The 17574-nt window shown below is 51.9% G+C and overlaps 54 non-coding genes across 54 annotated transcripts; 16 read left to right on the top strand and 38 right to left on the bottom strand.

The window, feature by feature from the left end:
• Positions 1-20: 20 nt before the first annotated feature.
• On the bottom strand, positions 21-93 carry Trnav-aac (transfer RNA valine (anticodon AAC)). Its single transcript has one exon. It is a non-coding gene; the product is annotated as a tRNA-Val (tRNA).
• A 158-nt stretch (positions 94-251) lies between these two features.
• On the bottom strand, positions 252-324 carry Trnav-cac (transfer RNA valine (anticodon CAC)). Its single transcript has one exon. It is a non-coding gene; the product is annotated as a tRNA-Val (tRNA).
• A 412-nt stretch (positions 325-736) lies between these two features.
• Trnap-ugg (transfer RNA proline (anticodon UGG)) lies at positions 737-808 on the top strand. The gene has a single exon. It is a non-coding gene; the product is annotated as a tRNA-Pro (tRNA).
• A 193-nt stretch (positions 809-1001) lies between these two features.
• Trnav-aac (transfer RNA valine (anticodon AAC)) lies at positions 1002-1074 on the bottom strand. Its single transcript has one exon. It is a non-coding gene; the product is annotated as a tRNA-Val (tRNA).
• Positions 1075-1232: 158 nt separating this feature from the next.
• Trnav-cac (transfer RNA valine (anticodon CAC)) lies at positions 1233-1305 on the bottom strand. Its single transcript has one exon. It is a non-coding gene; the product is annotated as a tRNA-Val (tRNA).
• A 412-nt stretch (positions 1306-1717) lies between these two features.
• Positions 1718-1790, top strand: Trnap-ugg (transfer RNA proline (anticodon UGG)). The gene has a single exon. It is a non-coding gene; the product is annotated as a tRNA-Pro (tRNA).
• Positions 1791-1982: 192 nt separating this feature from the next.
• Positions 1983-2055, bottom strand: Trnav-aac (transfer RNA valine (anticodon AAC)). The gene has a single exon. It is a non-coding gene; the product is annotated as a tRNA-Val (tRNA).
• A 158-nt stretch (positions 2056-2213) lies between these two features.
• Positions 2214-2286, bottom strand: Trnav-cac (transfer RNA valine (anticodon CAC)). Its single transcript has one exon. It is a non-coding gene; the product is annotated as a tRNA-Val (tRNA).
• A 412-nt stretch (positions 2287-2698) lies between these two features.
• On the top strand, positions 2699-2770 carry Trnap-ugg (transfer RNA proline (anticodon UGG)). The gene has a single exon. It is a non-coding gene; the product is annotated as a tRNA-Pro (tRNA).
• A 193-nt stretch (positions 2771-2963) lies between these two features.
• Trnav-aac (transfer RNA valine (anticodon AAC)) lies at positions 2964-3036 on the bottom strand. Its single transcript has one exon. It is a non-coding gene; the product is annotated as a tRNA-Val (tRNA).
• Positions 3037-3194: 158 nt separating this feature from the next.
• Trnav-cac (transfer RNA valine (anticodon CAC)) lies at positions 3195-3267 on the bottom strand. The gene has a single exon. It is a non-coding gene; the product is annotated as a tRNA-Val (tRNA).
• A 412-nt stretch (positions 3268-3679) lies between these two features.
• Trnap-ugg (transfer RNA proline (anticodon UGG)) lies at positions 3680-3751 on the top strand. The gene has a single exon. It is a non-coding gene; the product is annotated as a tRNA-Pro (tRNA).
• A 193-nt stretch (positions 3752-3944) lies between these two features.
• On the bottom strand, positions 3945-4017 carry Trnav-aac (transfer RNA valine (anticodon AAC)). The gene has a single exon. It is a non-coding gene; the product is annotated as a tRNA-Val (tRNA).
• A 158-nt stretch (positions 4018-4175) lies between these two features.
• On the bottom strand, positions 4176-4248 carry Trnav-cac (transfer RNA valine (anticodon CAC)). The gene has a single exon. It is a non-coding gene; the product is annotated as a tRNA-Val (tRNA).
• A 412-nt stretch (positions 4249-4660) lies between these two features.
• Trnap-ugg (transfer RNA proline (anticodon UGG)) lies at positions 4661-4732 on the top strand. The gene has a single exon. It is a non-coding gene; the product is annotated as a tRNA-Pro (tRNA).
• A 193-nt stretch (positions 4733-4925) lies between these two features.
• On the bottom strand, positions 4926-4998 carry Trnav-aac (transfer RNA valine (anticodon AAC)). The gene has a single exon. It is a non-coding gene; the product is annotated as a tRNA-Val (tRNA).
• Positions 4999-5156: 158 nt separating this feature from the next.
• Trnav-cac (transfer RNA valine (anticodon CAC)) lies at positions 5157-5229 on the bottom strand. The gene has a single exon. It is a non-coding gene; the product is annotated as a tRNA-Val (tRNA).
• Positions 5230-5641: 412 nt separating this feature from the next.
• Trnap-ugg (transfer RNA proline (anticodon UGG)) lies at positions 5642-5713 on the top strand. The gene has a single exon. It is a non-coding gene; the product is annotated as a tRNA-Pro (tRNA).
• Positions 5714-5906: 193 nt separating this feature from the next.
• On the bottom strand, positions 5907-5979 carry Trnav-aac (transfer RNA valine (anticodon AAC)). The gene has a single exon. It is a non-coding gene; the product is annotated as a tRNA-Val (tRNA).
• A 158-nt stretch (positions 5980-6137) lies between these two features.
• Trnav-cac (transfer RNA valine (anticodon CAC)) lies at positions 6138-6210 on the bottom strand. Its single transcript has one exon. It is a non-coding gene; the product is annotated as a tRNA-Val (tRNA).
• Positions 6211-6516: 306 nt separating this feature from the next.
• On the bottom strand, positions 6517-6589 carry Trnav-aac (transfer RNA valine (anticodon AAC)). The gene has a single exon. It is a non-coding gene; the product is annotated as a tRNA-Val (tRNA).
• A 158-nt stretch (positions 6590-6747) lies between these two features.
• Trnav-cac (transfer RNA valine (anticodon CAC)) lies at positions 6748-6820 on the bottom strand. Its single transcript has one exon. It is a non-coding gene; the product is annotated as a tRNA-Val (tRNA).
• A 412-nt stretch (positions 6821-7232) lies between these two features.
• Positions 7233-7304, top strand: Trnap-ugg (transfer RNA proline (anticodon UGG)). Its single transcript has one exon. It is a non-coding gene; the product is annotated as a tRNA-Pro (tRNA).
• A 193-nt stretch (positions 7305-7497) lies between these two features.
• On the bottom strand, positions 7498-7570 carry Trnav-aac (transfer RNA valine (anticodon AAC)). The gene has a single exon. It is a non-coding gene; the product is annotated as a tRNA-Val (tRNA).
• Positions 7571-7728: 158 nt separating this feature from the next.
• Positions 7729-7801, bottom strand: Trnav-cac (transfer RNA valine (anticodon CAC)). Its single transcript has one exon. It is a non-coding gene; the product is annotated as a tRNA-Val (tRNA).
• A 412-nt stretch (positions 7802-8213) lies between these two features.
• On the top strand, positions 8214-8285 carry Trnap-ugg (transfer RNA proline (anticodon UGG)). The gene has a single exon. It is a non-coding gene; the product is annotated as a tRNA-Pro (tRNA).
• Positions 8286-8478: 193 nt separating this feature from the next.
• Positions 8479-8551, bottom strand: Trnav-aac (transfer RNA valine (anticodon AAC)). The gene has a single exon. It is a non-coding gene; the product is annotated as a tRNA-Val (tRNA).
• A 158-nt stretch (positions 8552-8709) lies between these two features.
• On the bottom strand, positions 8710-8782 carry Trnav-cac (transfer RNA valine (anticodon CAC)). The gene has a single exon. It is a non-coding gene; the product is annotated as a tRNA-Val (tRNA).
• Positions 8783-9194: 412 nt separating this feature from the next.
• Positions 9195-9266, top strand: Trnap-ugg (transfer RNA proline (anticodon UGG)). The gene has a single exon. It is a non-coding gene; the product is annotated as a tRNA-Pro (tRNA).
• A 193-nt stretch (positions 9267-9459) lies between these two features.
• Trnav-aac (transfer RNA valine (anticodon AAC)) lies at positions 9460-9532 on the bottom strand. Its single transcript has one exon. It is a non-coding gene; the product is annotated as a tRNA-Val (tRNA).
• Positions 9533-9690: 158 nt separating this feature from the next.
• Trnav-cac (transfer RNA valine (anticodon CAC)) lies at positions 9691-9763 on the bottom strand. The gene has a single exon. It is a non-coding gene; the product is annotated as a tRNA-Val (tRNA).
• Positions 9764-10069: 306 nt separating this feature from the next.
• Trnav-aac (transfer RNA valine (anticodon AAC)) lies at positions 10070-10142 on the bottom strand. Its single transcript has one exon. It is a non-coding gene; the product is annotated as a tRNA-Val (tRNA).
• A 158-nt stretch (positions 10143-10300) lies between these two features.
• Positions 10301-10373, bottom strand: Trnav-cac (transfer RNA valine (anticodon CAC)). The gene has a single exon. It is a non-coding gene; the product is annotated as a tRNA-Val (tRNA).
• Positions 10374-10785: 412 nt separating this feature from the next.
• On the top strand, positions 10786-10857 carry Trnap-ugg (transfer RNA proline (anticodon UGG)). Its single transcript has one exon. It is a non-coding gene; the product is annotated as a tRNA-Pro (tRNA).
• Positions 10858-11050: 193 nt separating this feature from the next.
• Trnav-aac (transfer RNA valine (anticodon AAC)) lies at positions 11051-11123 on the bottom strand. Its single transcript has one exon. It is a non-coding gene; the product is annotated as a tRNA-Val (tRNA).
• A 158-nt stretch (positions 11124-11281) lies between these two features.
• On the bottom strand, positions 11282-11354 carry Trnav-cac (transfer RNA valine (anticodon CAC)). Its single transcript has one exon. It is a non-coding gene; the product is annotated as a tRNA-Val (tRNA).
• Positions 11355-11766: 412 nt separating this feature from the next.
• Trnap-ugg (transfer RNA proline (anticodon UGG)) lies at positions 11767-11838 on the top strand. The gene has a single exon. It is a non-coding gene; the product is annotated as a tRNA-Pro (tRNA).
• Positions 11839-12031: 193 nt separating this feature from the next.
• Positions 12032-12104, bottom strand: Trnav-aac (transfer RNA valine (anticodon AAC)). The gene has a single exon. It is a non-coding gene; the product is annotated as a tRNA-Val (tRNA).
• A 158-nt stretch (positions 12105-12262) lies between these two features.
• Trnav-cac (transfer RNA valine (anticodon CAC)) lies at positions 12263-12335 on the bottom strand. The gene has a single exon. It is a non-coding gene; the product is annotated as a tRNA-Val (tRNA).
• A 412-nt stretch (positions 12336-12747) lies between these two features.
• On the top strand, positions 12748-12819 carry Trnap-ugg (transfer RNA proline (anticodon UGG)). Its single transcript has one exon. It is a non-coding gene; the product is annotated as a tRNA-Pro (tRNA).
• A 193-nt stretch (positions 12820-13012) lies between these two features.
• On the bottom strand, positions 13013-13085 carry Trnav-aac (transfer RNA valine (anticodon AAC)). The gene has a single exon. It is a non-coding gene; the product is annotated as a tRNA-Val (tRNA).
• A 158-nt stretch (positions 13086-13243) lies between these two features.
• Trnav-cac (transfer RNA valine (anticodon CAC)) lies at positions 13244-13316 on the bottom strand. The gene has a single exon. It is a non-coding gene; the product is annotated as a tRNA-Val (tRNA).
• Positions 13317-13728: 412 nt separating this feature from the next.
• Trnap-ugg (transfer RNA proline (anticodon UGG)) lies at positions 13729-13800 on the top strand. Its single transcript has one exon. It is a non-coding gene; the product is annotated as a tRNA-Pro (tRNA).
• A 193-nt stretch (positions 13801-13993) lies between these two features.
• Trnav-aac (transfer RNA valine (anticodon AAC)) lies at positions 13994-14066 on the bottom strand. Its single transcript has one exon. It is a non-coding gene; the product is annotated as a tRNA-Val (tRNA).
• Positions 14067-14224: 158 nt separating this feature from the next.
• Positions 14225-14297, bottom strand: Trnav-cac (transfer RNA valine (anticodon CAC)). The gene has a single exon. It is a non-coding gene; the product is annotated as a tRNA-Val (tRNA).
• Positions 14298-14709: 412 nt separating this feature from the next.
• On the top strand, positions 14710-14781 carry Trnap-ugg (transfer RNA proline (anticodon UGG)). The gene has a single exon. It is a non-coding gene; the product is annotated as a tRNA-Pro (tRNA).
• Positions 14782-14974: 193 nt separating this feature from the next.
• On the bottom strand, positions 14975-15047 carry Trnav-aac (transfer RNA valine (anticodon AAC)). Its single transcript has one exon. It is a non-coding gene; the product is annotated as a tRNA-Val (tRNA).
• A 158-nt stretch (positions 15048-15205) lies between these two features.
• Trnav-cac (transfer RNA valine (anticodon CAC)) lies at positions 15206-15278 on the bottom strand. The gene has a single exon. It is a non-coding gene; the product is annotated as a tRNA-Val (tRNA).
• Positions 15279-15690: 412 nt separating this feature from the next.
• Positions 15691-15762, top strand: Trnap-ugg (transfer RNA proline (anticodon UGG)). The gene has a single exon. It is a non-coding gene; the product is annotated as a tRNA-Pro (tRNA).
• A 193-nt stretch (positions 15763-15955) lies between these two features.
• Positions 15956-16028, bottom strand: Trnav-aac (transfer RNA valine (anticodon AAC)). The gene has a single exon. It is a non-coding gene; the product is annotated as a tRNA-Val (tRNA).
• A 158-nt stretch (positions 16029-16186) lies between these two features.
• Positions 16187-16259, bottom strand: Trnav-cac (transfer RNA valine (anticodon CAC)). The gene has a single exon. It is a non-coding gene; the product is annotated as a tRNA-Val (tRNA).
• A 412-nt stretch (positions 16260-16671) lies between these two features.
• On the top strand, positions 16672-16743 carry Trnap-ugg (transfer RNA proline (anticodon UGG)). The gene has a single exon. It is a non-coding gene; the product is annotated as a tRNA-Pro (tRNA).
• A 193-nt stretch (positions 16744-16936) lies between these two features.
• On the bottom strand, positions 16937-17009 carry Trnav-aac (transfer RNA valine (anticodon AAC)). The gene has a single exon. It is a non-coding gene; the product is annotated as a tRNA-Val (tRNA).
• Positions 17010-17167: 158 nt separating this feature from the next.
• On the bottom strand, positions 17168-17240 carry Trnav-cac (transfer RNA valine (anticodon CAC)). Its single transcript has one exon. It is a non-coding gene; the product is annotated as a tRNA-Val (tRNA).
• Positions 17241-17574: the final 334 nt, after the last annotated feature.

Below are 17574 nucleotides of genomic sequence, written 5' to 3'. Positions count from 1 at the left end.
TGTTTTTAATGATAAAATAGTGTTTCCGCCCGGGATCGACACGGGGACCTTCTGCGTGTTAGGCAGACGTGATAACCGCTACACCACGGAAACTACTTGTGTGCGCCTTACATTAGAGACAACTCGTGCTGGTGTTGTCATCGTTACTAAGAAATTAAATAAATGCGCTACTTGCAGAACAAAGGTACATGCAGAAGATCCTCACATGTCGTGGCTCACTGGAGTACAATACGACATAGGCAGGAAAATACTGTTCCCGCCCGGGATCGAACCGGGGACCTTCTGCGTGTGAAGCAGACGTGATAACCGCTACACTACGGAAACTGCGAACGGGAGGAGTCCATCTCCGTTCACTCGCAATTACCTCAGCCTCTCTCCCGTCCGTGAATGCACACGCGACAGTTCTTTTGACAGCCTGGAAACCATCACAGCCAAGGGCTCAAGAAGTCTTCGGGGTGCTCGAGAAGGTGTCTGCCGTAGCACCCCTAACGAAATAGCGGCGTTTCCCGCAGTCGTGATTGCAAATCATAGCAGCAAAAGCAATCACTTTCTTAGCAGCAGGGAGTGCGAGCCCAGCGGCAGCTCTACATGAAGGTACCAATAGCCCAGGAAGGCCGCCGACCGCGGGAATTCGCGCCGCCCCCATCCCGCCAGCCTACACGAGACTTTCCAGAGCACCCTGGACCACATCGAGGGACCCAGTGCACTGAAATAATAGTCATCTGCCACGTCAGATGGCTCGTTGGTCTAGGGGTATGATTCCTGCTTTGGGTGCAGGAGGTCCCGGGTTCAAATCCCGGACGAGCCCTTGCGTTTTGTGCAAACTGGTCGCACGTGAGTGGCTGAGTCGACGCAAAATGCTCGGCGTCAGTATCAAATGAATTTCATATTTGATGTGAGCAATTGACACTGATCTGACGTGTGAAGGCGATTACGAAGGTTTTTGGGTACAGATGGTAGCAGATGCATGTTAGTATGTCTTGTTTTTAATGATAAAAAAGTGTTTCCGCCCGGGATCGACACGGGGACCTTCTGCGTGTTAGGCAGACGTGATAACCGCTACACCACGGAAACTACTTGTGTGCGCCTTACATTAGAGACAACTCGTGCTGGTGTTGTCATCGTTACTAAGAAATTAAATAAATGCGCTACTTGCAGAACAAAGGTACATGCAGAAGATCCTCACATGTCGTGGCTCACTGGAGTACAATACGACATAGGCAGGAAAATACTGTTCCCGCCCGGGATCGAACCGGGGACCTTCTGCGTGTGAAGCAGACGTGATAACCGCTACACTACGGAAACTGCGAACGGGAGGAGTCCATCTCCGTTCACTCGCAATTACCTCAGCCTCTCTCCCGTCCGTGAATGCACACGCGACAGTTCTTTTGACAGCCTGGAAACCATCACAGCCAAGGGCTCAAGAAGTCTTCGGGGTGCTCGAGAAGGTGTCTGCCGTAGCACCCCTAACGAAATAGCGGCGTTTCCCGCAGTCGTGATTGCAAATCATAGCAGCAAAAGCAATCACTTTCTTAGCAGCAGGGAGTGCGAGCCCAGCGGCAGCTCTACATGAAGGTACCAATAGCCCAGGAAGGCCGCCGACCGCGGGAATTCGCGCCGCCCCCATCCCGCCAGCCTACACGAGACTTTCCAGAGCACCCTGGACCACATCGAGGGACCCAGTGCACTGAAATAATAGTCATCTGCCACGTCAGATGGCTCGTTGGTCTAGGGGTATGATTCCTGCTTTGGGTGCAGGAGGTCCCGGGTTCAAATCCCGGACGAGCACTAGCGTTTTGTGCAAACTGGTCGCACGTGAGTGGCTGAGTCGACGCAAAATGCTCGGCGTCAGTATCAAATGAATTTCATATTTGATGTGAGCAATTGACACTGATCTGACGTGTGAAGGCGATTACGAAGGTTTTTGGGTACAGATGGTAGCAGATGCATGTTAGTATGTCTTGTTTTTAATGATAAAAAAGTGTTTCCGCCCGGGATCGACACGGGGACCTTCTGCGTGTTAGGCAGACGTGATAACCGCTACACCACGGAAACTACTTGTGTGCGCCTTACATTAGAGACAACTCGTGCTGGTGTTGTCATCGTTACTAAGAAATTAAATAAATGCGCTACTTGCAGAACAAAGGTACATGCAGAAGATCCTCACATGTCGTGGCTCACTGGAGTACAATACGACATAGGCAGGAAAATACTGTTCCCGCCCGGGATCGAACCGGGGACCTTCTACGTGTGAAGCAGACGTGATAACCGCTACACTACGGAAACTGCGAACGGGAGGAGTCCATCTCCGTTCACTCGCAATTACCTCAGCCTCTCTCCCGTCCGTGAATGCACACGCGACAGTTCTTTTGACAGCCTGGAAACCATCACAGCCAAGGGCTCAAGAAGTCTTCGGGGTGCTCGAGAAGGTGTCTGCCGTAGCACCCCTAACGAAATAGCGGCGTTTCCCGCAGTCGTGATTGCAAATCATAGCAGCAAAAGCAATCACTTTCTTAGCAGCAGGGAGTGCGAGCCCAGCGGCAGCTCTACATGAAGGTACCAATAGCCCAGGAAGGCCGCCGACCGCGGGAATTCGCGCCGCCCCCATCCCGCCAGCCTACACGAGACTTTCCAGAGCACCCTGGACCACATCGAGGGACCCAGTGCACTGAAATAATAGTCATCTGCCACGTCAGATGGCTCGTTGGTCTAGGGGTATGATTCCTGCTTTGGGTGCAGGAGGTCCCGGGTTCAAATCCCGGACGAGCCCTAGCGTTTTGTGCAAACTGGTCGCACGTGAGTGGCTGAGTCGACGCAAAATGCTCGGCGTCAGTATCAAATGAATTTCATATTTGATGTGAGCAATTGACACTGATCTGACGTGTGAAGGCGATTACGAAGGTTTTTGGGTACAGATGGTAGCAGATGCATGTTAGTATGTCTTGTTTTTAATGATAAAATAGTGTTTCCGCCCGGGATCGACACGGGGACCTTCTGCGTGTTAGGCAGACGTGATAACCGCTACACCACGGAAACTACTTGTGTGCGCCTTACATTAGAGACAACTCGTGCTGGTGTTGTCATCGTTACTAAGAAATTAAATAAATGCGCTACTTGCAGAACAAAGGTACATGCAGAAGATCCTCACATGTCGTGGCTCACTGGAGTACAATACGACATAGGCAGGAAAATACTGTTCCCGCCCGGGATCGAACCGGGGACCTTCTGCGTGTGAAGCAGACGTGATAACCGCTACACTACGGAAACTGCGAACGGGAGGAGTCCATCTCCGTTCACTCGCAATTACCTCAGCCTCTCTCCCGTCCGTGAATGCACACGCGACAGTTCTTTTGACAGCCTGGAAACCATCACAGCCAAGGGCTCAAGAAGTCTTCGGGGTGCTCGAGAAGGTGTCTGCCGTAGCACCCCTAACGAAATAGCGGCGTTTCCCGCAGTCGTGATTGCAAATCATAGCAGCAAAAGCAATCACTTTCTTAGCAGCAGGGAGTGCGAGCCCAGCGGCAGCTCTACATGAAGGTACCAATAGCCCAGGAAGGCCGCCGACCGCGGGAATTCGCGCCGCCCCCATCCCGCCAGCCTACACGAGACTTTCCAGAGCACCCTGGACCACATCGAGGGACCCAGTGCACTGAAATAATAGTCATCTGCCACGTCAGATGGCTCGTTGGTCTAGGGGTATGATTCCTGCTTTGGGTGCAGGAGGTCCCGGGTTCAAATCCCGGACGAGCCCTTGCGTTTTGTGCAAACTGGTCGCACGTGAGTGGCTGAGTCGACGCAAAATGCTCGGCGTCAGTATCAAATGAATTTCATATTTGATGTGAGCAATTGACACTGATCTGACGTGTGAAGGCGATTACGAAGGTTTTTGGGTACAGATGGTAGCAGATGCATGTTAGTATGTCTTGTTTTTAATGATAAAAAAGTGTTTCCGCCCGGGATCGACACGGGGACCTTCTGCGTGTTAGGCAGACGTGATAACCGCTACACCACGGAAACTACTTGTGTGCGCCTTACATTAGAGACAACTCGTGCTGGTGTTGTCATCGTTACTAAGAAATTAAATAAATGCGCTACTTGCAGAACAAAGGTACATGCAGAAGATCCTCACATGTCGTGGCTCACTGGAGTACAATACGACATAGGCAGGAAAATACTGTTCCCGCCCGGGATCGAACCGGGGACCTTCTACGTGTGAAGCAGACGTGATAACCGCTACACTACGGAAACTGCGAACGGGAGGAGTCCATCTCCGTTCACTCGCAATTACCTCAGCCTCTCTCCCGTCCGTGAATGCACACGCGACAGTTCTTTTGACAGCCTGGAAACCATCACAGCCAAGGGCTCAAGAAGTCTTCGGGGTGCTCGAGAAGGTGTCTGCCGTAGCACCCCTAACGAAATAGCGGCGTTTCCCGCAGTCGTGATTGCAAATCATAGCAGCAAAAGCAATCACTTTCTTAGCAGCAGGGAGTGCGAGCCCAGCGGCAGCTCTACATGAAGGTACCAATAGCCCAGGAAGGCCGCCGACCGCGGGAATTCGCGCCGCCCCCATCCCGCCAGCCTACACGAGACTTTCCAGAGCACCCTGGACCACATCGAGGGACCCAGTGCACTGAAATAATAGTCATCTGCCACGTCAGATGGCTCGTTGGTCTAGGGGTATGATTCCTGCTTTGGGTGCAGGAGGTCCCGGGTTCAAATCCCGGACGAGCCCTAGCGTTTTGTGCAAACTGGTCGCACGTGAGTGGCTGAGTCGACGCAAAATGCTCGGCGTCAGTATCAAATGAATTTCATATTTGATGTGAGCAATTGACACTGATCTGACGTGTGAAGGCGATTACGAAGGTTTTTGGGTACAGATGGTAGCAGATGCATGTTAGTATGTCTTGTTTTTAATGATAAAAAAGTGTTTCCGCCCGGGATCGACACGGGGACCTTCTGCGTGTTAGGCAGACGTGATAACCGCTACACCACGGAAACTACTTGTGTGCGCCTTACATTAGAGACAACTCGTGCTGGTGTTGTCATCGTTACTAAGAAATTAAATAAATGCGCTACTTGCAGAACAAAGGTACATGCAGAAGATCCTCACATGTCGTGGCTCACTGGAGTACAATACGACATAGGCAGGAAAATACTGTTCCCGCCCGGGATCGAACCGGGGACCTTCTGCGTGTGAAGCAGACGTGATAACCGCTACACTACGGAAACTGCGAACGGGAGGAGTCCATCTCCGTTCACTCGCAATTACCTCAGCCTCTCTCCCGTCCGTGAATGCACACGCGACAGTTCTTTTGACAGCCTGGAAACCATCACAGCCAAGGGCTCAAGAAGTCTTCGGGGTGCTCGAGAAGGTGTCTGCCGTAGCACCCCTAACGAAATAGCGGCGTTTCCCGCAGTCGTGATTGCAAATCATAGCAGCAAAAGCAATCACTTTCTTAGCAGCAGGGAGTGCGAGCCCAGCGGCAGCTCTACATGAAGGTACCAATAGCCCAGGAAGGCCGCCGACCGCGGGAATTCGCGCCGCCCCCATCCCGCCAGCCTACACGAGACTTTCCAGAGCACCCTGGACCACATCGAGGGACCCAGTGCACTGAAATAATAGTCATTTGCCACGTCAGATGGCTCGTTGGTCTAGGGGTATGATTCCTGCTTTGGGTGCAGGAGGTCCCGGGTTCAAATCCCGGATGAGCCCTAGCGTTTTGTGCAAACTGGTCGCACGTGAGTGGCTGAGTCGACGCAAAATGCTCGGCGTCAGTATCAAATGAAATTCATATTTGATGTGAGCAATTGACACTGATCTGACGTGTGAAGGCGATTACGAAGGTTTTTGGGTACAGATGGTAGCAGATGCATGTTAGTATGTCTTGTTTTTAATGATAAAAAAGTGTTTCCGCCCGGGATCGACACGGGGACCTTCTGCGTGTTAGGCAGACGTGATAACCGCTACACCACGGAAACTACTTGTGTGCGCCTTACATTAGAGACAACTCGTGCTGGTGTTGTCATCGTTACTAAGAAATTAAATAAATGCGCTACTTGCAGAACAAAGGTACATGCAGAAGATCCTCACATGTCGTGGCTCACTGGAGTACAATACGACATAGGCAGGAAAATACTGTTCCCGCCCGGGATCGAACCGGGGACCTTCTGCGTGTGAAGCAGACGTGATAACCGCTACACTACGGAAACTGCGAACGGGAGGAGTCCATCTCCGTTCACTCGCAATTACCTCAGCCTCTCTCCCGTCCGTGAATGCACACGCGACAGTTCTTTTGACAGCCTGGAAACCATCACAGCCAAGGGCTCAAGAAGTCTTCGGGGTGCTCGAGAAGGTGTCTGCCGTAGCACCCCTAACGAAATAGCGGCGTTTCCCGCAGTCGTGATTGCAAATCATAGCAGCAAAAGCAATCACTTTCTTAGCAGCAGGGAGTGCGAGCCCAGCGGCAGCTGGTAGCAGATGCATGTTAGTATGTCTTGTTTTTAATGATAAAAAAGTGTTTCCGCCCGGGATCGACACGGGGACCTTCTGCGTGTTAGGCAGACGTGATAACCGCTACACCACGGAAACTACTTGTGTGCGCCTTACATTAGAGACAACTCGTGCTGGTGTTGTCATCGTTACTAAGAAATTAAATAAATGCGCTACTTGCAGAACAAAGGTACATGCAGAAGATCCTCACATGTCGTGGCTCACTGGAGTACAATACGACATAGGCAGGAAAATACTGTTCCCGCCCGGGATCGAACCGGGGACCTTCTGCGTGTGAAGCAGACGTGATAACCGCTACACTACGGAAACTGCGAACGGGAGGAGTCCATCTCCGTTCACTCGCAATTACCTCAGCCTCTCTCCCGTCCGTGAATGCACACGCGACAGTTCTTTTGACAGCCTGGAAACCATCACAGCCAAGGGCTCAAGAAGTCTTCGGGGTGCTCGAGAAGGTGTCTGCCGTAGCACCCCTAACGAAATAGCGGCGTTTCCCGCAGTCGTGATTGCAAATCATAGCAGCAAAAGCAATCACTTTCTTAGCAGCAGGGAGTGCGAGCCCAGCGGCAGCTCTACATGAAGGTACCAATAGCCCAGGAAGGCCGCCGACCGCGGGAATTCGCGCCGCCCCCATCCCGCCAGCCTACACGAGACTTTCCAGAGCACCCTGGACCACATCGAGGGACCCAGTGCACTGAAATAATAGTCATTTGCCACGTCAGATGGCTCGTTGGTCTAGGGGTATGATTCCTGCTTTGGGTGCAGGAGGTCCCGGGTTCAAATCCCGGATGAGCCCTAGCGTTTTGTGCAAACTGGTCGCACGTGAGTGGCTGAGTCGACGCAAAATGCTCGGCGTCAGTATCAAATGAAATTCATATTTGATGTGAGCAATTGACACTGATCTGACGTGTGAAGGCGATTACGAAGGTTTTTGGGTACAGATGGTAGCAGATGCATGTTAGTATGTCTTGTTTTTAATGATAAAAAAGTGTTTCCGCCCGGGATCGACACGGGGACCTTCTGCGTGTTAGGCAGACGTGATAACCGCTACACCACGGAAACTACTTGTGTGCGCCTTACATTAGAGACAACTCGTGCTGGTGTTGTCATCGTTACTAAGAAATTAAATAAATGCGCTACTTGCAGAACAAAGGTACATGCAGAAGATCCTCACATGTCGTGGCTCACTGGAGTACAATACGACATAGGCAGGAAAATACTGTTCCCGCCCGGGATCGAACCGGGGACCTTCTGCGTGTGAAGCAGACGTGATAACCGCTACACTACGGAAACTGCGAACGGGAGGAGTCCATCTCCGTTCACTCGCAATTACCTCAGCCTCTCTCCCGTCCGTGAATGCACACGCGACAGTTCTTTTGACAGCCTGGAAACCATCACAGCCAAGGGCTCAAGAAGTCTTCGGGGTGCTCGAGAAGGTGTCTGCCGTAGCACCCCTAACGAAATAGCGGCGTTTCCCGCAGTCGTGATTGCAAATCATAGCAGCAAAAGCAATCACTTTCTTAGCAGCAGGGAGTGCGAGCCCAGCGGCAGCTCTACATGAAGGTACCAATAGCCCAGGAAGGCCGCCGACCGCGGGAATTCGCGCCGCCCCCATCCCGCCAGCCTACACGAGACTTTCCAGAGCACCCTGGACCACATCGAGGGACCCAGTGCACTGAAATAATAGTCATCTGCCACGTCAGATGGCTCGTTGGTCTAGGGGTATGATTCCTGCTTTGGGTGCAGGAGGTCCCGGGTTCAAATCCCGGACGAGCCCTAGCGTTTTGTGCAAACTGGTCGCACGTGAGTGGCTGAGTCGACGCAAAATGCTCGGCGTCAGTATCAAATGAATTTCATATTTGATGTGAGCAATTGACACTGATCTGACGTGTGAAGGCGATTACGAAGGTTTTTGGGTACAGATGGTAGCAGATGCATGTTAGTATGTCTTGTTTTTAATGATAAAATAGTGTTTCCGCCCGGGATCGACACGGGGACCTTCTGCGTGTTAGGCAGACGTGATAACCGCTACACCACGGAAACTACTTGTGTGCGCCTTACATTAGAGACAACTCGTGCTGGTGTTGTCATCGTTACTAAGAAATTAAATAAATGCGCTACTTGCAGAACAAAGGTACATGCAGAAGATCCTCACATGTCGTGGCTCACTGGAGTACAATACGACATAGGCAGGAAAATACTGTTCCCGCCCGGGATCGAACCGGGGACCTTCTGCGTGTGAAGCAGACGTGATAACCGCTACACTACGGAAACTGCGAACGGGAGGAGTCCATCTCCGTTCACTCGCAATTACCTCAGCCTCTCTCCCGTCCGTGAATGCACACGCGACAGTTCTTTTGACAGCCTGGAAACCATCACAGCCAAGGGCTCAAGAAGTCTTCGGGGTGCTCGAGAAGGTGTCTGCCGTAGCACCCCTAACGAAATAGCGGCGTTTCCCGCAGTCGTGATTGCAAATCATAGCAGCAAAAGCAATCACTTTCTTAGCAGCAGGGAGTGCGAGCCCAGCGGCAGCTCTACATGAAGGTACCAATAGCCCAGGAAGGCCGCCGACCGCGGGAATTCGCGCCGCCCCCATCCCGCCAGCCTACACGAGACTTTCCAGAGCACCCTGGACCACATCGAGGGACCCAGTGCACTGAAATAATAGTCATTTGCCACGTCAGATGGCTCGTTGGTCTAGGGGTATGATTCCTGCTTTGGGTGCAGGAGGTCCCGGGTTCAAATCCCGGATGAGCCCTAGCGTTTTGTGCAAACTGGTCGCACGTGAGTGGCTGAGTCGACGCAAAATGCTCGGCGTCAGTATCAAATGAAATTCATATTTGATGTGAGCAATTGACACTGATCTGACGTGTGAAGGCGATTACGAAGGTTTTTGGGTACAGATGGTAGCAGATGCATGTTAGTATGTCTTGTTTTTAATGATAAAAAAGTGTTTCCGCCCGGGATCGACACGGGGACCTTCTGCGTGTTAGGCAGACGTGATAACCGCTACACCACGGAAACTACTTGTGTGCGCCTTACATTAGAGACAACTCGTGCTGGTGTTGTCATCGTTACTAAGAAATTAAATAAATGCGCTACTTGCAGAACAAAGGTACATGCAGAAGATCCTCACATGTCGTGGCTCACTGGAGTACAATACGACATAGGCAGGAAAATACTGTTCCCGCCCGGGATCGAACCGGGGACCTTCTGCGTGTGAAGCAGACGTGATAACCGCTACACTACGGAAACTGCGAACGGGAGGAGTCCATCTCCGTTCACTCGCAATTACCTCAGCCTCTCTCCCGTCCGTGAATGCACACGCGACAGTTCTTTTGACAGCCTGGAAACCATCACAGCCAAGGGCTCAAGAAGTCTTCGGGGTGCTCGAGAAGGTGTCTGCCGTAGCACCCCTAACGAAATAGCGGCGTTTCCCGCAGTCGTGATTGCAAATCATAGCAGCAAAAGCAATCACTTTCTTAGCAGCAGGGAGTGCGAGCCCAGCGGCAGCTGGTAGCAGATGCATGTTAGTATGTCTTGTTTTTAATGATAAAAAAGTGTTTCCGCCCGGGATCGACACGGGGACCTTCTGCGTGTTAGGCAGACGTGATAACCGCTACACCACGGAAACTACTTGTGTGCGCCTTACATTAGAGACAACTCGTGCTGGTGTTGTCATCGTTACTAAGAAATTAAATAAATGCGCTACTTGCAGAACAAAGGTACATGCAGAAGATCCTCACATGTCGTGGCTCACTGGAGTACAATACGACATAGGCAGGAAAATACTGTTCCCGCCCGGGATCGAACCGGGGACCTTCTGCGTGTGAAGCAGACGTGATAACCGCTACACTACGGAAACTGCGAACGGGAGGAGTCCATCTCCGTTCACTCGCAATTACCTCAGCCTCTCTCCCGTCCGTGAATGCACACGCGACAGTTCTTTTGACAGCCTGGAAACCATCACAGCCAAGGGCTCAAGAAGTCTTCGGGGTGCTCGAGAAGGTGTCTGCCGTAGCACCCCTAACGAAATAGCGGCGTTTCCCGCAGTCGTGATTGCAAATCATAGCAGCAAAAGCAATCACTTTCTTAGCAGCAGGGAGTGCGAGCCCAGCGGCAGCTCTACATGAAGGTACCAATAGCCCAGGAAGGCCGCCGACCGCGGGAATTCGCGCCGCCCCCATCCCGCCAGCCTACACGAGACTTTCCAGAGCACCCTGGACCACATCGAGGGACCCAGTGCACTGAAATAATAGTCATTTGCCACGTCAGATGGCTCGTTGGTCTAGGGGTATGATTCCTGCTTTGGGTGCAGGAGGTCCCGGGTTCAAATCCCGGATGAGCCCTAGCGTTTTGTGCAAACTGGTCGCACGTGAGTGGCTGAGTCGACGCAAAATGCTCGGCGTCAGTATCAAATGAAATTCATATTTGATGTGAGCAATTGACACTGATCTGACGTGTGAAGGCGATTACGAAGGTTTTTGGGTACAGATGGTAGCAGATGCATGTTAGTATGTCTTGTTTTTAATGATAAAAAAGTGTTTCCGCCCGGGATCGACACGGGGACCTTCTGCGTGTTAGGCAGACGTGATAACCGCTACACCACGGAAACTACTTGTGTGCGCCTTACATTAGAGACAACTCGTGCTGGTGTTGTCATCGTTACTAAGAAATTAAATAAATGCGCTACTTGCAGAACAAAGGTACATGCAGAAGATCCTCACATGTCGTGGCTCACTGGAGTACAATACGACATAGGCAGGAAAATACTGTTCCCGCCCGGGATCGAACCGGGGACCTTCTGCGTGTGAAGCAGACGTGATAACCGCTACACTACGGAAACTGCGAACGGGAGGAGTCCATCTCCGTTCACTCGCAATTACCTCAGCCTCTCTCCCGTCCGTGAATGCACACGCGACAGTTCTTTTGACAGCCTGGAAACCATCACAGCCAAGGGCTCAAGAAGTCTTCGGGGTGCTCGAGAAGGTGTCTGCCGTAGCACCCCTAACGAAATAGCGGCGTTTCCCGCAGTCGTGATTGCAAATCATAGCAGCAAAAGCAATCACTTTCTTAGCAGCAGGGAGTGCGAGCCCAGCGGCAGCTCTACATGAAGGTACCAATAGCCCAGGAAGGCCGCCGACCGCGGGAATTCGCGCCGCCCCCATCCCGCCAGCCTACACGAGACTTTCCAGAGCACCCTGGACCACATCGAGGGACCCAGTGCACTGAAATAATAGTCACTTGCCACGTCAGATGGCTCGTTGGTCTAGGGGTATGATTCCTGCTTTGGGTGCAGGAGGTCCCGGGTTCAAATCCCGGATGAGCCCTAGCGTTTTGTGCAAACTGGTCGCACGTGAGTGGCTGAGTCGACGCAAAATGCTCGGCGTCAGTATCAAATGAAATTCATATTTGATGTGAGCAATTGACACTGATCTGACGTGTGAAGGCGATTACGAAGGTTTTTGGGTACAGATGGTAGCAGATGCATGTTAGTATGTCTTGTTTTTAATGATAAAAAAGTGTTTCCGCCCGGGATCGACACGGGGACCTTCTGCGTGTTAGGCAGACGTGATAACCGCTACACCACGGAAACTACTTGTGTGCGCCTTACATTAGAGACAACTCGTGCTGGTGTTGTCATCGTTACTAAGAAATTAAATAAATGCGCTACTTGCAGAACAAAGGTACATGCAGAAGATCCTCACATGTCGTGGCTCACTGGAGTACAATACGACATAGGCAGGAAAATACTGTTCCCGCCCGGGATCGAACCGGGGACCTTCTGCGTGTGAAGCAGACGTGATAACCGCTACACTACGGAAACTGCGAACGGGAGGAGTCCATCTCCGTTCACTCGCAATTACCTCAGCCTCTCTCCCGTCCGTGAATGCACACGCGACAGTTCTTTTGACAGCCTGGAAACCATCACAGCCAAGGGCTCAAGAAGTCTTCGGGGTGCTCGAGAAGGTGTCTGCCGTAGCACCCCTAACGAAATAGCGGCGTTTCCCGCAGTCGTGATTGCAAATCATAGCAGCAAAAGCAATCACTTTCTTAGCAGCAGGGAGTGCGAGCCCAGCGGCAGCTCTACATGAAGGTACCAATAGCCCAGGAAGGCCGCCGACCGCGGGAATTCGCGCCGCCCCCATCCCGCCAGCCTACACGAGACTTTCCAGAGCACCCTGGACCACATCGAGGGACCCAGTGCACTGAAATAATAGTCATTTGCCACGTCAGATGGCTCGTTGGTCTAGGGGTATGATTCCTGCTTTGGGTGCAGGAGGTCCCGGGTTCAAATCCCGGATGAGCCCTAGCGTTTTGTGCAAACTGGTCGCACGTGAGTGGCTGAGTCGACGCAAAATGCTCGGCGTCAGTATCAAATGAAATTCATATTTGATGTGAGCAATTGACACTGATCTGACGTGTGAAGGCGATTACGAAGGTTTTTGGGTACAGATGGTAGCAGATGCATGTTAGTATGTCTTGTTTTTAATGATAAAAAAGTGTTTCCGCCCGGGATCGACACGGGGACCTTCTGCGTGTTAGGCAGACGTGATAACCGCTACACCACGGAAACTACTTGTGTGCGCCTTACATTAGAGACAACTCGTGCTGGTGTTGTCATCGTTACTAAGAAATTAAATAAATGCGCTACTTGCAGAACAAAGGTACATGCAGAAGATCCTCACATGTCGTGGCTCACTGGAGTACAATACGACATAGGCAGGAAAATACTGTTCCCGCCCGGGATCGAACCGGGGACCTTCTGCGTGTGAAGCAGACGTGATAACCGCTACACTACGGAAACTGCGAACGGGAGGAGTCCATCTCCGTTCACTCGCAATTACCTCAGCCTCTCTCCCGTCCGTGAATGCACACGCGACAGTTCTTTTGACAGCCTGGAAACCATCACAGCCAAGGGCTCAAGAAGTCTTCGGGGTGCTCGAGAAGGTGTCTGCCGTAGCACCCCTAACGAAATAGCGGCGTTTCCCGCAGTCGTGATTGCAAATCATAGCAGCAAAAGCAATCACTTTCTTAGCAGCAGGGAGTGCGAGCCCAGCGGCAGCTCTACATGAAGGTACCAATAGCCCAGGAAGGCCGCCGACCGCGGGAATTCGCGCCGCCCCCATCCCGCCAGCCTACACGAGACTTTCCAGAGCACCCTGGACCACATCGAGGGACCCAGTGCACTGAAATAATAGTCATTTGCCACGTCAGATGGCTCGTTGGTCTAGGGGTATGATTCCTGCTTTGGGTGCAGGAGGTCCCGGGTTCAAATCCCGGATGAGCCCTAGCGTTTTGTGCAAACTGGTCGCACGTGAGTGGCTGAGTCGACGCAAAATGCTCGGCGTCAGTATCAAATGAAATTCATATTTGATGTGAGCAATTGACACTGATCTGACGTGTGAAGGCGATTACGAAGGTTTTTGGGTACAGATGGTAGCAGATGCATGTTAGTATGTCTTGTTTTTAATGATAAAAAAGTGTTTCCGCCCGGGATCGACACGGGGACCTTCTGCGTGTTAGGCAGACGTGATAACCGCTACACCACGGAAACTACTTGTGTGCGCCTTACATTAGAGACAACTCGTGCTGGTGTTGTCATCGTTACTAAGAAATTAAATAAATGCGCTACTTGCAGAACAAAGGTACATGCAGAAGATCCTCACATGTCGTGGCTCACTGGAGTACAATACGACATAGGCAGGAAAATACTGTTCCCGCCCGGGATCGAACCGGGGACCTTCTGCGTGTGAAGCAGACGTGATAACCGCTACACTACGGAAACTGCGAACGGGAGGAGTCCATCTCCGTTCACTCGCAATTACCTCAGCCTCTCTCCCGTCCGTGAATGCACACGCGACAGTTCTTTTGACAGCCTGGAAACCATCACAGCCAAGGGCTCAAGAAGTCTTCGGGGTGCTCGAGAAGGTGTCTGCCGTAGCACCCCTAACGAAATAGCGGCGTTTCCCGCAGTCGTGATTGCAAATCATAGCAGCAAAAGCAATCACTTTCTTAGCAGCAGGGAGTGCGAGCCCAGCGGCAGCTCTACATGAAGGTACCAATAGCCCAGGAAGGCCGCCGACCGCGGGAATTCGCGCCGCCCCCATCCCGCCAGCCTACACGAGACTTTCCAGAGCACCCTGGACCACATCGAGGGACCCAGTGCACTGAAATAATAGTCATTTGCCACGTCAGATGGCTCGTTGGTCTAGGGGTATGATTCCTGCTTTGGGTGCAGGAGGTCCCGGGTTCAAATCCCGGATGAGCCCTAGCGTTTTGTGCAAACTGGTCGCACGTGAGTGGCTGAGTCGACGCAAAATGCTCGGCGTCAGTATCAAATGAAATTCATATTTGATGTGAGCAATTGACACTGATCTGACGTGTGAAGGCGATTACGAAGGTTTTTGGGTACAGATGGTAGCAGATGCATGTTAGTATGTCTTGTTTTTAATGATAAAAAAGTGTTTCCGCCCGGGATCGACACGGGGACCTTCTGCGTGTTAGGCAGACGTGATAACCGCTACACCACGGAAACTACTTGTGTGCGCCTTACATTAGAGACAACTCGTGCTGGTGTTGTCATCGTTACTAAGAAATTAAATAAATGCGCTACTTGCAGAACAAAGGTACATGCAGAAGATCCTCACATGTCGTGGCTCACTGGAGTACAATACGACATAGGCAGGAAAATACTGTTCCCGCCCGGGATCGAACCGGGGACCTTCTGCGTGTGAAGCAGACGTGATAACCGCTACACTACGGAAACTGCGAACGGGAGGAGTCCATCTCCGTTCACTCGCAATTACCTCAGCCTCTCTCCCGTCCGTGAATGCACACGCGACAGTTCTTTTGACAGCCTGGAAACCATCACAGCCAAGGGCTCAAGAAGTCTTCGGGGTGCTCGAGAAGGTGTCTGCCGTAGCACCCCTAACGAAATAGCGGCGTTTCCCGCAGTCGTGATTGCAAATCATAGCAGCAAAAGCAATCACTTTCTTAGCAGCAGGGAGTGCGAGCCCAGCGGCAGCTCTACATGAAGGTACCAATAGCCCAGGAAGGCCGCCGACCGCGGGAATTCGCGCCGCCCCCATCCCGCCAGCCTACACGAGACTTTCCAGAGCACCCTGGACCACATCGAGGGACCCAGTGCACTGAAATAATAGTCATTTGCCACGTCAGATGGCTCGTTGGTCTAGGGGTATGATTCCTGCTTTGGGTGCAGGAGGTCCCGGGTTCAAATCCCGGATGAGCCCTAGCGTTTTGTGCAAACTGGTCGCACGTGAGTGGCTGAGTCGACGCAAAATGCTCGGCGTCAGTATCAAATGAAATTCATATTTGATGTGAGCAATTGACACTGATCTGACGTGTGAAGGCGATTACGAAGGTTTTTGGGTACAGATGGTAGCAGATGCATGTTAGTATGTCTTGTTTTTAATGATAAAAAAGTGTTTCCGCCCGGGATCGACACGGGGACCTTCTGCGTGTTAGGCAGACGTGATAACCGCTACACCACGGAAACTACTTGTGTGCGCCTTACATTAGAGACAACTCGTGCTGGTGTTGTCATCGTTACTAAGAAATTAAATAAATGCGCTACTTGCAGAACAAAGGTACATGCAGAAGATCCTCACATGTCGTGGCTCACTGGAGTACAATACGACATAGGCAGGAAAATACTGTTCCCGCCCGGGATCGAACCGGGGACCTTCTGCGTGTGAAGCAGACGTGATAACCGCTACACTACGGAAACTGCGAACGGGAGGAGTCCATCTCCGTTCACTCGCAATTACCTCAGCCTCTCTCCCGTCCGTGAATGCACACGCGACAGTTCTTTTGACAGCCTGGAAACCATCACAGCCAAGGGCTCAAGAAGTCTTCGGGGTGCTCGAGAAGGTGTCTGCCGTAGCACCCCTAACGAAATAGCGGCGTTTCCCGCAGTCGTGATTGCAAATCATAGCAGCAAAAGCAATCACTTTCTTAGCAGCAGGGAGTGCGAGCCCAGCGGCAGCTCTACATGAAGGTACCAATAGCCCAGGAAGGCCGCCGACCGCGGGAATTCGCGCCGCCCCCATCCCGCCAGCCTACACGAGACTTTCCAGAGCACCCTGGACCACATCGAGGGACCCAGTGCACTGAAATAATAGTCATTTGCCACGTCAGATGGCTCGTTGGTCTAGGGGTATGATTCCTGCTTTGGGTGCAGGAGGTCCCGGGTTCAAATCCCGGATGAGCCCTAGCGTTTTGTGCAAACTGGTCGCACGTGAGTGGCTGAGTCGACGCAAAATGCTCGGCGTCAGTATCAAATGAAATTCATATTTGATGTGAGCAATTGACACTGATCTGACGTGTGAAGGCGATTACGAAGGTTTTTGGGTACAGATGGTAGCAGATGCATGTTAGTATGTCTTGTTTTTAATGATAAAAAAGTGTTTCCGCCCGGGATCGACACGGGGACCTTCTGCGTGTTAGGCAGACGTGATAACCGCTACACCACGGAAACTACTTGTGTGCGCCTTACATTAGAGACAACTCGTGCTGGTGTTGTCATCGTTACTAAGAAATTAAATAAATGCGCTACTTGCAGAACAAAGGTACATGCAGAAGATCCTCACATGTCGTGGCTCACTGGAGTACAATACGACATAGGCAGGAAAATACTGTTCCCGCCCGGGATCGAACCGGGGACCTTCTGCGTGTGAAGCAGACGTGATAACCGCTACACTACGGAAACTGCGAACGGGAGGAGTCCATCTCCGTTCACTCGCAATTACCTCAGCCTCTCTCCCGTCCGTGAATGCACACGCGACAGTTCTTTTGACAGCCTGGAAACCATCACAGCCAAGGGCTCAAGAAGTCTTCGGGGTGCTCGAGAAGGTGTCTGCCGTAGCACCCCTAACGAAATAGCGGCGTTTCCCGCAGTCGTGATTGCAAATCATAGCAGCAAAAGCAATCACTTTCTTAGCAGCAGGGAGTGCGAGCCCAGCGGCAGCTCTACATGAAGGTACCAATAGCCCAGGAAGGCCGCCGACCGCGGGAATTCGCGCCGCCCCCATCCCGCCAGCCTA

The sequence above is a fragment of the Schistocerca gregaria genome, chromosome 2 (genome assembly GCF_023897955.1).
Source record: "Schistocerca gregaria isolate iqSchGreg1 chromosome 2, iqSchGreg1.2, whole genome shotgun sequence".
NCBI lineage: Eukaryota > Metazoa > Arthropoda > Insecta > Orthoptera > Acrididae > Schistocerca > Schistocerca gregaria.
The sequence above is the reverse complement of the archived record's forward strand: the minus strand, read 5'-3'. Positions and strand labels throughout refer to the sequence as shown.